This window comes from Odocoileus virginianus, chromosome 6 (genome assembly GCF_023699985.2).
Source record: "Odocoileus virginianus isolate 20LAN1187 ecotype Illinois chromosome 6, Ovbor_1.2, whole genome shotgun sequence".
In the NCBI taxonomy this organism is placed as follows: Eukaryota; Metazoa; Chordata; class Mammalia; order Artiodactyla; family Cervidae; genus Odocoileus; species Odocoileus virginianus.
Window position 1 is genome coordinate 19404496 of NC_069679.1, and position 15860 is coordinate 19420355.

The 15860-nt window shown below is 41.1% G+C and overlaps 1 protein-coding gene across 10 annotated transcripts in view; it reads left to right on the top strand.

The window, feature by feature from the left end:
* The window catches only part of FMN1 (formin 1), a 475676-nt gene that overhangs the window by 9172 nt on the left and 450644 nt on the right, over window positions 1-15860 (top strand). For 8 of the 10 annotated variants that reach the window (XM_020913652.2, XM_020913649.2, XM_020913651.2 and 5 more), the window contains 2 exons: window positions 6659-6723; window positions 9292-9323. The exons of 1 other annotated variant lie outside the window; for it this stretch is intronic. The gene's annotated coding sequence lies outside the window, so the exon portion shown is untranslated. The remainder of the gene's footprint in view (window positions 1-6658; window positions 6724-9291; window positions 9324-15860) is intronic. One more of the 10 variants, XM_020913642.2, reaches the window with a different exon arrangement.

The window sequence follows — 15860 nt, forward strand, 5'->3', positions numbered from 1 at the left end:
CACTGCAGCACCCAGTGTCGCTGCTCCTGTGGCTCTTCCAGGGGCTGCTGCTCAGGTCATCTTTAGTCCACAGAATTATTTTGGTGACATTCCCTAAGATTCCTTCTGCCTCGGTGTAGCACACACAGGTCAGGGGTGTGTGGCTTCCTTAGGGACACTGACAGGAGGCAGGGCCTGGCCCCTCTTCCTCCAGAATCCGTCAACCTACCTCTCTCCTATCCCAACAGCCCTGGGAACTAATAGGCCGTGTTTCTTCAAGATTCTCCATGTCCATAATCTTATTCCTTCTTACCTCCTTCACGCAGTCCCCAGTATTCTTCTAAGTCTTTGGGATTTTGGAAAACAAAACCCCAGAAATATTCTCAGGCTATTCTCTTTTTGCCCCTTGCCACATGCCTCTGCTGATGCATTGAATCCCACTTCTGACACCTGCCTTATTGGGGGTCAAACAAAGGGGAAAATACAAGGAGAAAAGAAACATAGATTAGTATCTCTGTACATTCCTTTAGCAGGACAGTAATTTGGTATACTTGTCTTGTTCTCATTCATTTTCCTTTCTTTGAAAATAACTCCAGTGTATATATAAGCATGGGCTTCATATACATAAGACCCTGTCCCTGGACAGGGCTACTTAAATTGGGGATAGCATTCTGATCCAAGCTGGGCCAGTTGCAGCCTCTTCCTCAAGAATTTCGAGTTTAGGGTTGAAGGGTGGCAGTGACTAAGAGTGAGAGAGTCGAGTCACAGAAAGTGCTCCAAGGGCAGCCCCTGAGAACTGTCCCAGTGGCCTTTGGAAGTCTCTGCTTCCTATTTATTCTTCTTGCTCTTGGCTTTCCTGCTGTTTTTATGATTTCATGAAATTGTCCATGAATTTCATGAAATTGGATATGCTTCTCTTTTTGTTAAGGTAGCCAAAATTAGTTTCAGTTGCTTGCATCCAAGAGTAATTTAAGAATTGTCCTTAGAATTACAAAGGCAGAAAAACCCGGTGACAAGGAAACTGAAATTCAGAATAGGCAAAGAGATAGTAAAATAGAATTTACTCATTTAGGGTGTGTTCGTCTAATGACTTGAAGTGACCGTTGCAAGACTTATATTTGTAACCCTGGAACAAGTTTTGGCCTTTTTTGACGAGTTGTTTTTAACTGTGCTCACAGCTTTGTAGTGGAAACTTTGACCCACTAAAGGACAGTCAGATGGTATATTGGGTTTTCAAGGATGAACGTGTTTGCATTTGAGGACTTGTTGAAGAGACTAGGGTAGTTTAGTCAGGATGAGATGTCTTAGGAAACAGGACTGTCTTTCAGGTATTTAAAGGACAAATGGATGGAAGAGAAGTTGAATTTACTCATTTCAGCTCCAGAAGTAAGAACAAGCACCCAAGAAAAGATATTAATGGAGATGGATTTTAACTCAAAATAAAGGAATTTTTTTTTTTTTTAACATTTAGAGCTATCTGACATTCTCTGATTTCCTTGGGGGGTTGACAACAATATGCCAAAGAAGAGTTCAAGTTGAGCTTGGATGTCCTTTCACAAAGGTTCAATGAAAGAGAGAATCCAGAATTGGGATGAAACAGATAACTTCTAAATTTCCTTTAAATCCAAGATTTCATCATTTTCCATATAAATATTACTAACTCCTCAACTAGAAAAATGCCAACACACATTTTGACAGAATGTAATAAGATTTAAAGCACTTTGCAAATACAGTTTTTATGAAAAATTTCTTCCTTTATTAAAAAAAAACCAAAACCCTGTAGGCTACAAACTATTATTGAAGGAAGACATTTTCAAAAAATAAGGCAACAAAAATGTATTTTCTCTAAATGGAATTGACAGTGATTAACAGTTTCATTGCCAGGCGGTTCACTGAATTGAAAAAACTCTCTATGATGTTAACACAATCATACAAAACCCAGGGAATACCGAATTCCATTGTCTCTAAATTTCTAAGCTGTAAGAAACTGTGTAGATTCTTTGAATTATTTTAAGGAATAAATCAGAATCCGAACTCTTCTCCCAAACCTTTATAAGTGAAAAGAATGTCACCAGAGCACATTCTATTAAACCTAAACAGATAGCTCAGATATTTTATCCACCACTCCCCAAAACACTCATATAAACTAGTCCCTTTCACAACTCTGGGACTGTTTGTGTATTTTCGATTATTGTTCTTAACTAGAGGGTAAGAACTAGGTTATTCTACTTTATCATTTACATAGCAAGCAGATGTTGACACTCAGTAATCATGTCTTATACAAGAAGGGACAAGGAAAGCCACTTAGTTTGAAATCCTGGTCTTACAGACTCCACCAGACAGAATCTGACATCATGAAGCTTTTCATAATCTCTTTCATAATCTCGTACTCTCCATGTAAAAACCTTTGAAAATGTAAACACACACATAACCATTCATTAACTCTCTGCTCTGTTTATTTAAGTGGATTACATTTATAAAGAGCATTTGAAAGAATCCAGCCTCTTCTGTTTGCAAATTGGATTCTCAAGTCATCTTAAAGATACCATTCCCAACATAAGTAAAAAACATGCTTTCTACCTATTTTAAAGTCTAACTTGAAAGAAATATAATCGTGAATGCAGACTCTTGTAAAACCCTTTTAAAACTCATTTTTGGAAATGTAAAAAAAATAGAAAAGGTACAAAGAAGAAAATAACAATGATTCATATTGCCACCAGGAAAAATGAAACTAAACCTTGGTATTTTCTCTCCCTTTATTTTAAGGAACACACTTTAGAAAATATCCTTTATGTTGATTATCAAGATTTCAAATAAGGCAGAAAGTTATGAAGATGCCGGTTTTTAAAAAATCATCTCTTAACAATTTCCATCATTAAACTTAGTGAACTTCATTTCAGACATCTATCTATCTATTAGCATGGATGGATATTTAGGTAGAAATACTTTTATACAGTTGAATAGAGATGATGTGTATAATAAACATGATTAATTTTTAAAAATTTTTCAAGCAATTAAACAATTGAAACTAGAGTCAAACTTCAAATAAGTTTACCCCTTTTCAAGATACATTATTTCTTTTTAAAAAAAAATCTCTCTATGGCTGAAGTATCATGAAAACTGTTAAGAAACTGGAGTCCTTGTTATTAATTATATTATTGTTTTTATGAGCTTTCTTCCTCAGACAGTATCAATTGACTTCCTTTTTTGAAAGTTAACACTTTTGAAAGTTCCTCTCCTCGTCACCTCTGGAATGTTTTTAGGTGTTTTTATTATTTCTGCATTATTCAGGTTATATATTCAATTTTGCTATGGGGATGTATTTTGAGAATTATTTAATAGTGGCTCTGTGCTTAAATTATTGAAAGCATAAACCTTTGGGAGTGATATCTTTGTGTTTTACTTTCAGTTATTTTATCAACTGTCTGATAAACAACACCCGCTGACTTGACACAATCATTCATCATCCCCCATATGTAGGGTCCCAAAAGCTGTGTAAACCATTATCACTCATCACTGAAAAGTTGTTGAGTACCAGTTGATGCTAAGCATTGCAGAATGCTGAAAATTCAGGGTTGGAGAGCTCATAGTCCCTACTTTCAGGAGGTGAGAGCAACCAAAGCGTTTTCAAAGTCCTAGTGTGTTGGATCCTTGAGAGCACTGCTGTTATTTTCTTAACATCAGAGCCCATCATGTGGCCTGGTATTCCTTGTGCTAAGTTGCTTCAGTCATGTCTGACTCTTTTCAAACCAATGGACTATAGCCTGCCAGGCTCTTCTGTCCATAGGATTCTCTAGACAAGAATACTGGAGAGGATTGCCATTTCCTTCTCCAGGAAATCTTCCCAACCCAGGGATCGAACCCTGGTCTCTTACCTCTCCTGCATTGGCAGTCGGGTTCTTTATCACTAGGCGCCACCTGGGAATCACCTGTTATTCCTTAGGCCTGCAATTAATACTTGTTCAATTCAATGGGCTTTTATGTGCCAGAAACTGTGGTTAAGTATGTTATGAATTATATCTAATTTTGTCTTGACAGCAAACATATTAGGTAGGCTTTTATTGTCTCCATTTTGTAGATGAGGAAGCTGAGTCACAGAAATAATATCCCAAAGTTATACAACAGAGTTTAATTGTAGAACTCATTCTTTTTTCATGACACCTGGTCATTTATGTTGGAAGTCATAGAGGAAAGAGGCACATGAACTGGTTAGAACTGAGTGGTTATACCACTTAGTGGGATGACATAGAGCAAGCTCATCCTCTTTTTTTAAAACATTTTATTTCTTTATTTATGGCTGTGCTGGGTCTTGTTGCTGCACACAGGCTTTCCCTAGTTGCGGTGAGCAGGGGCTACTCTCTAATTGTGGTGCTTGGGCTTCTCATTGTGGTGGCTTACTCTGGTAGCAGAGCACAGGCTCTAGGCACACGGGCTTCAATAGTTGCAGCATGTGGGCTTAGATGCCGCAAAGCACATGGAATCTTCCCAGACCAGGGATCTAACCTGTGTCCCCTCCACTGCAAGCTGGATTCTTAACCACTGGGCCACCAGAGAAGTCTGCTCCTTCCATTCTTTAAGCCTCCGTTTTCTATCAGTGAAATAGGATTAAAGGTGGGAAGAGTAAATCAAATGATTCAGGCAAATGTTTAGCATAATACTTGTCACAGGTGCTCAAGAAAGAGTAGCATTTCATATTACGTCTACAACATGCTATACAAGTTCAAAGGAAGGAATCATTTTTCCCCCTGGATTTTCAGGGGAGGAGACACTCATACTTGGGATATACTGACAGCATAGGCATTCATCTGGGCAGAGGTAGATGGAGTCTTGGCAGAAAGAAAAACATGAAACAGGACTGGAGATCTTGCCGAGTATTTGCATTCCTCTATTCAACTCCGGAAACTTCCTTCCTTCACTTGTACGTCTCGGGAGCATCCAAACAGCAGTATCTGTGTTTAGAAAGGCTGACTTGCAAATAGAGCATCGTATCTTACTGGACCATCTTCCCAGGGAGAATTAGTCAGTGTCTGTCCTGCTCTGAGGAAATGTGAGTTGACGGGGCATTTTTAGGCCTATTGGTCCAGGAGGCCAGGGGCCATCCCAGGCCAGCTTAAGAGTGCTTGATGGTCCTCAGAAGAATATCCGCCTGTCAGACATTCTAGAAGAGTGTTTCTCACCCTTGTTTTCATTCTCTTTCTCCATTAGGCTTGTCTATAATTGCTGTTTCCACCCCCACCATGAAATGTTAATAGCACAGATAACTGCATCTCAGGTTATGTGCTGAGTGTTCATCCTACTTCATACATAAAAAGAGTAAGATTTTTGACCCTTTCCCCAAGAACCAACTTGTATAAAACAGACTTCAGAGGGCCTTCTCAGGAAAGCTGCTGATCTGGAGCTGACCCTGAACGTGAAAGCTCTAACTGCTGTGCCTCTAAATAGCCACTTTTTTTTTTATTATGCTTTCAGTTGCACTTCTGCAATGAGCCCTTCTAGAAAAATAGTGTGGGCTACGGCACCAGCTTCCCAACTGGTTTCTCTCTGTCCGTATTTCCTTGCCTGCCCTTTCACAGTCAGTTTATGGAATAGCAGCCCTAAGTGACCTTTTAAAAATGTAAGGAGATCGTGTCTGTCCTCTGCTTAAAACTCTCAAATACATTCCCACTGGACAAAGAATAAAATTTGGACTTTATATCATGGCGCCCAAAGTCAGCCTGGTCTCCTTCCAAGCGCTCCGGTCTCTTGCACGCCAGCCTGCATGCCGGGGAGGATGCCCTGTGGACAGACAGATGCTGTCGGGTACAGAGGCACAGGTGTTGGCAGTGGCAAGCTCTCGGTGTGTGTCAGTGACTGCTGAGAGGGTGCGGATACGGGTAAGCAGGGACGGTAGTGGATACAACACCGGAAGGGCAGAGAGAAGGGGATTTGTGTGCTCAGGGAAGTCAAGAAAGACTTCTCAGAACCAGTGACAGTAATGGAACTGTGACATGAAAAATGATTACACATTAATTGGGTGATGGAGGATGGTGGCCGTGGTCTGAGCGGAAGGAACAGCATGCACAGAGCCCCCACAATGGGAGGGAGTGGGCAGCATGTGAGCCACTGGAAGGGAACTGTGGCTGCAGCAGGATATGAGATGCTGCTGCAGAAACAGGCAGGATCCCCGTCACATGGGCATCTCCAGGCATATTAAGGACTGCAGTTTGTCTTAAGAGGGAGATTGCCACTGGGGGGTGGTTGACTGTGTGACTAGTTGAGGAGGAGACAAGGTCAGATTTCATTTTGAAAAGATGACTCTGGTTGCAGTGTGAGCATAGACCAGTCAGGAGGCACTGCAGTGGGAGCGTGGCAAACGGGTGCAGGTTTGCCCGGGGACCTGGCGGGGTTTATCACTGAAAGGCCTGCATCTGGGAAGTTCTCCAGTTAAAGGCAAGCCTGCCTGGTTGGTCAGCCAGTGCTGGGTGGTCATTCAGGTGAGAGATTACGATGGTCTCATGAATGATGCAGGAGTGTGTCTTCCGTGGACCCACATTAGAAGCAAAAGGGTCAGCACAATGAATCCCTGTTTCTGAAAGCCCTTCGAATTGGCCTCCTTAAATACACGGCCAGCACAGCAGCACACACACTTGCCTAATGTGCAGATTGCTGTAGGTGAGCCTTGATTATTTTTCCTATACAGGCTGGGTGGCATCATGTTTTTGACATCTCAAAGCCTGGAGCCTGCCCAAGTGAAGGTCAATAGAGGTAAGAAGGGGGACTCAAGTCATTGCCACACCTTGAACCTCTGCTCATGATCAAGCCACACCCTGTCCCCAGACTTCTGTGCTGTCTCTTCACCCCCAGCTTCCTGATTCCAGCCGTGCTTTCCAGCCTATACTCTTAGGCGCCCAATCCCACTGAAACTAGCTTTCTGACCACGCTGTACTGCCGAGCATTTTGAGGGTTCCGAAGTGCACCCTAAATAGAGTTAATAGCTCCATGCTGAGACGTCAAAGCTGCTTCCCCCATCCCCGTAGCTTAATCTTCCTACATTTTGTAGTCCCCAGAGGCAGAAGGTGTTTGTTACTAAATCGTCAGAGAGAACTGAGGGAAGACGCGGTTGACTGACTACTCCTGCTCTCACTGTGAATGGCTAACTGGGCCCACTGTGTGCCAGGCACTGTTTTTAAATGCTTCACATACATAGTTATTAATATTTGTGTTAATAAAGAGATCACTCACTGGAGAGACTTTTGCTGAGTACTCGTGGTTTTCTAGTCAATTGTTCAAGGACAGGTTTTCTAGTCAATTGTAACCAGCAACAGAGCTCCTCTTTTCATGGTGGTTATCTGCTACAGCGTGTGGGGAGAGACTGAGTAGCTGATGAATATGTAATGTGGCAGATGGTAAGTTCCACGGGACAGAGGCATTCGGGTGAGGACTGGAGAGTGACATTGGCTGTGGGCACTTTTTCATGTCAAATAACCTAGGAAGCCTTTTCTTGAGGTGTCATTTGAGCAGATGCCTGTAGGCAGGCAGAGACTGAGTCACAAAGATTCCGGAAAATTTTGTGCAAACAGAGAAACAACAATATATGTACTATATGTATATATACACATATACATATCTATCTATCTATATATAAACCATATAGCATCTATATATGGTTTGTGGTGAAATTCTGAAATCACACCTTTTATGTTTCTCTCAGGCACTAGTCAAAGTTTCATAAATACGTTTTCCCCTTTGTTTAAAATCTTGGAGCATTTTTTAAAAAATTTATTCATTTTTTATATTTCCTACTATCACTTTGATCTTTAATGGAAATTTTGGTACTAATCTTTTACTCTCTAATTTGATTTTTTGTATTTTTCATATTTTTCTCTCCTTGATATACATTTTAATGATGGAAGCCAATTTTGTTCCTTTTAATGATTTTTTTGGTCCATTTTAAATGTTGTGTTTGATGGAAAGTAAAACTCAAGCCATAATTGATGTTTAATTATGGCTAGAAAAATAATATGCTTGAATTTCCAGGCAGACATAGTTTGGACCCGTGTTTCCAAATAATGATGCTTTAGTCTACTGTTGACTGAATGTCTGCCATCTTTCAAGCGTGTGCTATAGGGAATACAGAGATGGTGATGATGGCAGTCCCTTCCCTTAGGGAGCTTTTGGTCAGACAGGAAAAATAAGTCACAGAAGGTCAGTTGGCCATCAGAGGCAGTGTGTGTTTAGAGTCTTTTCCTGGATAACATGGGTCTGGAACACAAAGTAATAGCTATTACTTTTATAGTCCCTGCTAAGTATCAGACACCCAGTTCTCACTGCTGATAGGTCTGTCAGGTGTCATTATTACCTGTATTTTAGGGATGAGAAATTGAAGTACATAGAGATGACATAGCTAAGGTCACTATGCTAGGTGGAAGAGCTGGAATTTGAACCAAGGTCGTATTCATCCTAAAGTTGTGCAAAGGAAGGGATGCCTTGACCCTCAGAGAGATGAGGCAAGGAGCCCACGGACATCTGAAGTCTGGGTTCATGGGTATCGTTGGGATTAAGCTAGACATTCTGACAGAGGAGGCTAAACAGATTTGAGCCCCAGTGCAGAGCATGGAGGCATCATAGGTTGGTAAGAGCATGAGAAGGGTCTCAAGTTGAAGATTTTTTCCTTTGTGCATGGGCCAGGAGGGAGCAATCAAAGCACCTCTTCAGATGGTAGTTGTTAAGTGTCAATCAAGGGTTTGGACCAAAGGAGAAAAGGCTGTGGTAGTGCTGAGGTGGAGAGATCACTGTGTCCTGGGTCTCACTCAAGCGAATAATGAATTTTCTTTTCTAATAGAGGTGGAAATAATGAGCCTTGATTAATTCATCTATTTTTCACCCATGTTAATTTTCAGTTTTACTTGTTTCCTACACTTCACTTGCTTTCCTTCTGGGTCTTGCATTACATTACTGATGAAAGTTTGGTTCTTTTGTGAATCTCATACCATTTCCTTTACCTGCTTCCACCCCTTATTGTCCTGCGGTATCTTTGGTTCCAGAAGTCTAGGTTCTGATCCCACGTGTGCCCTGAATTTACTCTACCTAGAAAAGTAATTTGGAGAGTGGACTCCCATTTCTCTGCAGAAGGGGCTATAGAACTGCACTGAAAATAGAATAAAAAGCTGTTTTACAGATGGAGACATTGAGGTGCAGAGAGGCTAAGTGACTTTCAGAAGGTCATTGTTTTAGCAACTGGCAGAGCTGGAGTTGAGCCCAAGCCTTCTGACTCTGAATTCATTGTTTTTCCTTCGGTTTGCGCTGCTTGGATGGAAACTTTCTCATGTGAAGATTGATGAGTCCTGGATCAGTCATACTATGCGGTAAGTGCTCATATCCTATGACTTAAGAAGACAAATTAGTGAATGAGTGGGTCTCATTCAGAAGAATGAGACTTGGTGTCCCTGGTTAGTCCTGTAAGGGATTTTCAGAGCCCCTCTGGGAAAAAAACCATCTCTGGTCAAATCCCATCTCAGCCCCTTGCCAGCTGTGTGACTCTCAGCAAATTACTTACCCTCTCTGTGACTCAGGTTCAGGTGGCTCAGTGGTGAAGAGTCCCTCTGCAAATTCAGGGGACTTGGTTTTGATCCCTGGATTGGGAAGATCCCCTGGAGGAGGAAATGGCAACCCATTCCAGTATTCCTGCCTGGAGAATCCCATGCACAGACTATACCTGCACATGACATGATCTTCATTCTAGAACAGGGATAAATAATAGTAACTACCTCATAGACTTTTGTGTGTGTGTGAAAGCAAATGTGTTAAAACAGGTAAAAGCTCTAAGAAGAGTGCCCAACATGGGGTGAGTGATCCCTAAACAAGCAATCACCTACTTAATGAACTATTTAAAGAACTAAAGCTGTTTACCTTAGGTATCTAAAGTTTTTGTTTGGGAAACAAAGCTTAGAAATATTCTGGGTACTCAGAAGTTGTGTCTTAGCTGCAGATAATAGCTTTAGGATTTTGTCAGTGCTGGGGAGACCTCTGACCAAATCACTCCCTCTTCTATGTAAGTGAAGCTGAATTCCCTACTGGCTCCGTGGCCTGTCATTCCCTTTGACAGGGCAACGCCGCAAATGAAAATACTCCTGTGACGGCTAACTCATGTCATCAAAAGCTGAATGATTTCTATCTGGTCATATGTTGAAAGTGACTTTTCTTAGGGGCAGCAGAGAGAATGTGTTACCAGCAAGGGGAAGGGAAGTAGAGGAGGTTGGTTAGAGGTGCCAAAGACAAATTCTCCATCTAGAGAAGTGAAGAAGAAAATGTTTGACATATAGTTGGCCTTCAGGGAACAACTTCTAAATGGGAAATGTGCCGTTTGCTCTGGCCCTCCAGCCAGGTATTTCTGTCAAACCTCTCTCAGCAAGGTCCATTTATCTCTCACATCTGATCAGATAAATTGCTTGCTTAAAAAGAATATGCATGTGAGATTTGTTCAAAAAGTATGAGACATTATAAGATTTTATTGCATTGTAGCCTCAGTCCAACTCTGACAGTCATAAATAAACATTTCAATTGGGGCAGGACTTCTCATTTGAGGAGGATGCTATATGGGTGAGAATTTCTTGATTCTTTATATATATATGTGTGTGTGTATATATATATATATATATATATATATATATATAATCTTGTTTATTTATTTTTGGCTGCAATGGGTCTTCGTTACTTTGCCTGGGCTTTCTCCAGTTGCAGCCAGTGGGGGCTTCTCTTGTTGTGGAGCACAGGCTTAGACACGAAGGCTTCAGTACCTGTGGCACATGGCTTGGTGGTAGCGATGTATGGGCTTAGTTGCCCTGCGGCATGTGGACTCTCCCTGGACCAGGGACTGAACTGTCTCCTACATTGGCAGGTGGATGGATTCCTATCCATTGTGCCACCAGGCAAGTCCTGATTCCTTTTACATCTGTGGGAGAGTACTGCTAAGTGTGTGTGTCTGGGGTGGGGCCAGGGTGGAGAATGTAGGTATTTTCAGAGCTTCTGCACTTTGATTTGTACTAAATTTTGACCTCACTGGGACCATACTTTTGGTTTCCAGTTCCCAGGTCAGCAGATATACAGCAAGCTCTATGTGAAGTATCTAAGCTTAGCCTTTGAGGACTCCTTTCTTTATTTAAAAAGAAAAGAAAGAGGAAAAGATGTGGCAAAATAAGGGTGACCTGCCTTCTTGAATTTCTTGTGAAAAGAAATAATGAGGAAATATAAAGCACTGAGAAGATTGAGGAACTTTCTTCTAGAATGTCAGTTTCCTCCCTATAAGAAAGCACTTAGGCAACCTCTATGACTGAGACTCTAGTCCTTAAAAAATAGTTCTTTCCTCTGAATGGAATCTAGTTTTATTTTATGTTTTATTAATTTATTTATTTGTGGTTGTGCTGGGTCGTTACTGCATGGGCTTTTTTCTAGTTGCAGTGAGCGGGGGCTTCTCGTTGCTGTGGCTTCCCTAGTTGCAGAGCACAGGCTCTAGGGCATATGGGCTTCATCAGTTGCAGTTCCCATGCTCTGGAGCACACATTCAGTAGTCGTGGCACACAGACTTCGCTGCTCTGTGGCATGTGGGATCTTCCCAGACCAGGGATCAAACCCATGTCTCCTGCATTGGCAGCTGGATTCTTTACCACTGAGCCACCAGGGAAGCCCCAGGAATCTAGTTTTATTAATTAAATGATGTGTGGTAGGAAAAATTCTCTCCATCTGAAAGACCTGCTCAGTTTCATGGGCTCCCGATCTAGCTCCATGGGACAGTTCCCAGAGTTTGAAACAGAAATCACAGTGGAATCAAACCATTACACTTTGCTTTTGGAAAAACTACAGTGTGGAATGTGGAAATATTTCTGATTGCCCACATTCCATAAGTCCAAATATGGGTCAGTTGTACACAGGGATGTTGTCATTGATAATGTTCATATCATAGGGGAGCTGGGAACATGAAAAACTATTACACCTGATCTTTGCTCATTTGATCTTGAGCCTCCCAGGAATCTAGACACAGTAGATTGATCTCTCAAATACTGATAGATAAAAATTATCAATAATTCTGGGTTTTATGGAATTCAGTGGTCTAATTAACTGAACCAAGAAAATGTTAATAATTATTGGGATCAATTATTTTTGTTGGGAATGAAAATTTTATTATATGGAATATTAGGGAACATAAATTAAGAGATCAAAGACTCTTTGTCTTTCCAAGAGGAGTATGTACCATAACATTCAAAAAATTATACTAGCTTGGGATGGAAGTGTTCTGAATTCCAACTCATCCAAGCACCTAGTCATCATGGAGGTAAAACCAAGAGGAGCTGGTAATGGATTGAACTCTGAGAGCGGGCAGATATTAAGGAAGACTAATAGATCTGTGGAACTGGATAGACAATGGTTAATAATTTCCTCAGAATCTCCATCAAATAGTCATCAACATTCACTTAAAAATGTCTAGTTATAGCAAACCTTTCAAAGAAACCCATTCCATTTGGATGACTGATTTTCTTCTCTTTGGGGTGGGCGTCATGTTTATCATTGCATTTCGTCTATTTCTTATTCTTTTTTGTGACCCTTATTCTTCAAATTGTGTGGAGGCCAGCACTTGTTTTTGGGTTGAAGTCAAGCCGCATTAATAATGACACCTTAATATGATCAGTCTTAGTTTTTGCTGTTTACATAGGACTTCATCCAGCTCTTTAAACTTCACATTATTTCCTGGAGCTTCATATGTGCTCAGCCATCAGACTAGTCATACTGTCCTCCACCCTTGTCCTCACTGCACCTTGTCTTTATTTTGGCCTCTTCTGAAGGAACCCTCTGTTAAAATGACACCCCGTTGAGCACAATAGTTTTCTGTGATGGTCTTGTTAAGTTCCCAGGACACCAAAGGAGATGATGCATGGGAAAGAACAGCTCCTCCTCTACCCCTGGCCATGCTTTCTAACCTGGGCCCTGAAGCAGCATTGCTTGGTTTCATAGTCTTACAAAGTCTTTTATGAACACAAGAAATTTTCCTACCTTTTTTTCTCTGTGTGTGTCAGATATTGTCCTTTTCTGTCCACTGTACTCTTCTTTTTCTATCTCCACCTATCCCTTACCCAAAATTTCCCCTCTCACTCCAGATCCCTGCAACTAAATAGGTCCCCTTCATGCCTCTTGTCCTTCCAATCCCGAAAACTTCTTCTGTATATCTACACATATAATAAACTCATTAAGGATTCCTTGTCTATGTTTCATAAAAAGGTGGACTAGATATCCCAGGCCAGTGCAGGTAGGTCACTCTGCTACATGACAGCTTTAGACTGGTGTTCTTCAGCTGCTCCATCATTTTCCTGTGGGATATACGATGTTGTTCTTTTATTGAAAAATCTCTGGGAAAGTCATCCTTGTACTATCTGCATTATTTCAGTGATGTGACTCCCCACCCCCACCCTATTCTGTTCCTCCTCAAAGTCACAATCATTCATTCTCCATCCTTTATATTTTCCTCCAGCTTTATTTAAATGATTTGCTTTGTCTTCCTTTTCCACATGTTTGATATCCTTTCTAATAAGCTAGAGGATTGAGAGCCAGTCTTCAAGCCCCTGCTACTCGAATTTTCTGTACTGAAAGGACTGTGGACTTGTGTTGAAGCCCAACTCTACTATGTCCTTCTGTGAACTTCATTTATTATGATGTATAAAATGAAAGAAAAACAACCTTATGAGGCAGAAGGTAATTGCTAGAGTTAAATGAGATAACAAAGGCAGAATTTCTAATTCAGTATCAAACCACATAACCAATATCAGTCTCCTTCCCTTCCCCATCCCATCGCTTGGTGACAAGTTGCACTGTGCTGTGTACTGGCTGTGGTCCATCACTGCTTGCTCATCCACATAACACTCCTGCAATGCCTTCTCATCTTACCATCCTCCTTCCAGGCTACTCAATATACCAGTGGCCTTTGCATCAATTTGCCATGGAACCTCGAGTTAGTATGTGTCTTGATCCTTTGGTCTTTGTACCTTAGTTGTTGTTATTGTTGAGTCACCAAGTCATGTCGACTCTTCTGTGACCCCGTGTACTGTAGCCCTCCAGGTTCCTCTGTCCATGGGATTTCCCAGGCAGGAATACAGGAGCAGGTTGCCACTGCCTTTGCCAGCGGACCTTCCTGACCCAGTGATTGAACTCACGTCTCTTGCTTGACAGGAGGGTTCTTTACCTGGGAAGCCTAGGTGTATCATTCATGTTGCCCATTTGAATCATTGTGTTTTGCACACTATGCAGATCCATGCAGTGTGATGACAGCTAGTGATATTAACAGACAATTGTATACATGACCACATGTCTAACTTTATTTGTGAATGTGTTCATTGTACAGATTTTATGGAAACACCTTAGAATTGAAGAAGAACTAGCTGTCATTAAGGTTCTAAGAATGACATTTTGAGTTTGGAAAGGCAGTTGCAACTGAAGAAAAGGGATGAGGAAATGTATCCTGTCTCTCAGACCCGTTGGTAGAATTAAATTTGCATGCCCAGAAGTTACTTATATTATAAAATGTTGGTATTTACTGAACTATTTAATGTTGCAAAACAGGCTTTTTATAATAACTTGAATGCTGTAAATCTGTTTAGCTCAAATAGGCCCCCGGGGCAGCCAAACAAATGCTTCTCCTGATGATGTCAGGCCCTTTAAGAAGGATTTTCTTGGTAAATCCTTATCTCTTAATCCACACAGAATTCCCCCAACTGAAAACTGATTTATCATGCAAGTACATGCTCACTTTAGAGTACATTTTTGCCTAATCTGATGATAAAGTGTTTTTAAAAGCCTTATCTGATGCACAGATTTAGTCTGCAATTTGTATGACAGAAATGTGTGTCAGTTGCAACTTTTTATAAAAGGCTTTCAAATCATGGTGCTGGAGAAGACTCTTGAGAGTCCCTTGGACAGCAAGAAGATCAAACCAGTCAATCCTAAAGGAAATCATCCTTTAATATTTATTGGAAAGACATGCTGAAGCTGAAACTCCAGTACTTAGGCCACCTGATAAGTAGAGCTGACTTCATTGGGAAAGACCCTGATGCTGGGAAAGATTGAAGGCAGGAGGAGAAGTGGGGAACAGGGGATAAGATGGTAGGGTGGCATTACCAATTCAATAGACATGAATTTGAACAAACTCTGGGAGGCAGTGAAAGACAGGGAAGCCTGGTGTGCTGCAGTTCATGGGGCCGCTAAAAGTCAGACATGCCTGAGTGACTGAACTACAGCAAAAAATTATGGAACCCCAGGCCTTCACGTCCTTCTAATTCTGCATTCTTACCATCATAGGCCTGTTTGCTATGCTTATTATATATTTGCTTTTATTTGCTTTTGAAACTTGTCACAGACAATGTAAACTCTTCCTGACATCAAAACTGTGCTCAGAGTTTGTGAATTCCCAGGAGTTGCCTTGTGTGCTGGGAAGGGGGAGAGACTTATCACAGTTTCAGTTAGGAATCAGAACAATAGCCATTTGTTTCAAAATTCAATTACCATTTTTTTGTGGCATGTATTTATGCATTCATTCTACCAGAATTTTAGCCATCTCAAATTCAGGAATGGTCTTATTAAGTTGTTTTATGTTTTTCCTAGGTAGTGATGGACAGGGAGGCCTGGCGTGCTGCAGTCCATGGGGTCACAAAGAGTTGGACACAACTTAGTGACTGAACAATAACAAATATTTTTCAAAGGATTATTTGGGATGTTATTTGGATTCTAGGAACACAGAAGATTTCTAGAAACAGCATGAGACTTCTGTAACAGGTTATCTTGGGTAACCATCTATACCTCAAAATTTTGGCTTTTCCATCCGTTTCATGAGTCTATACTTATCTTCACCTTTATTCTTTCTA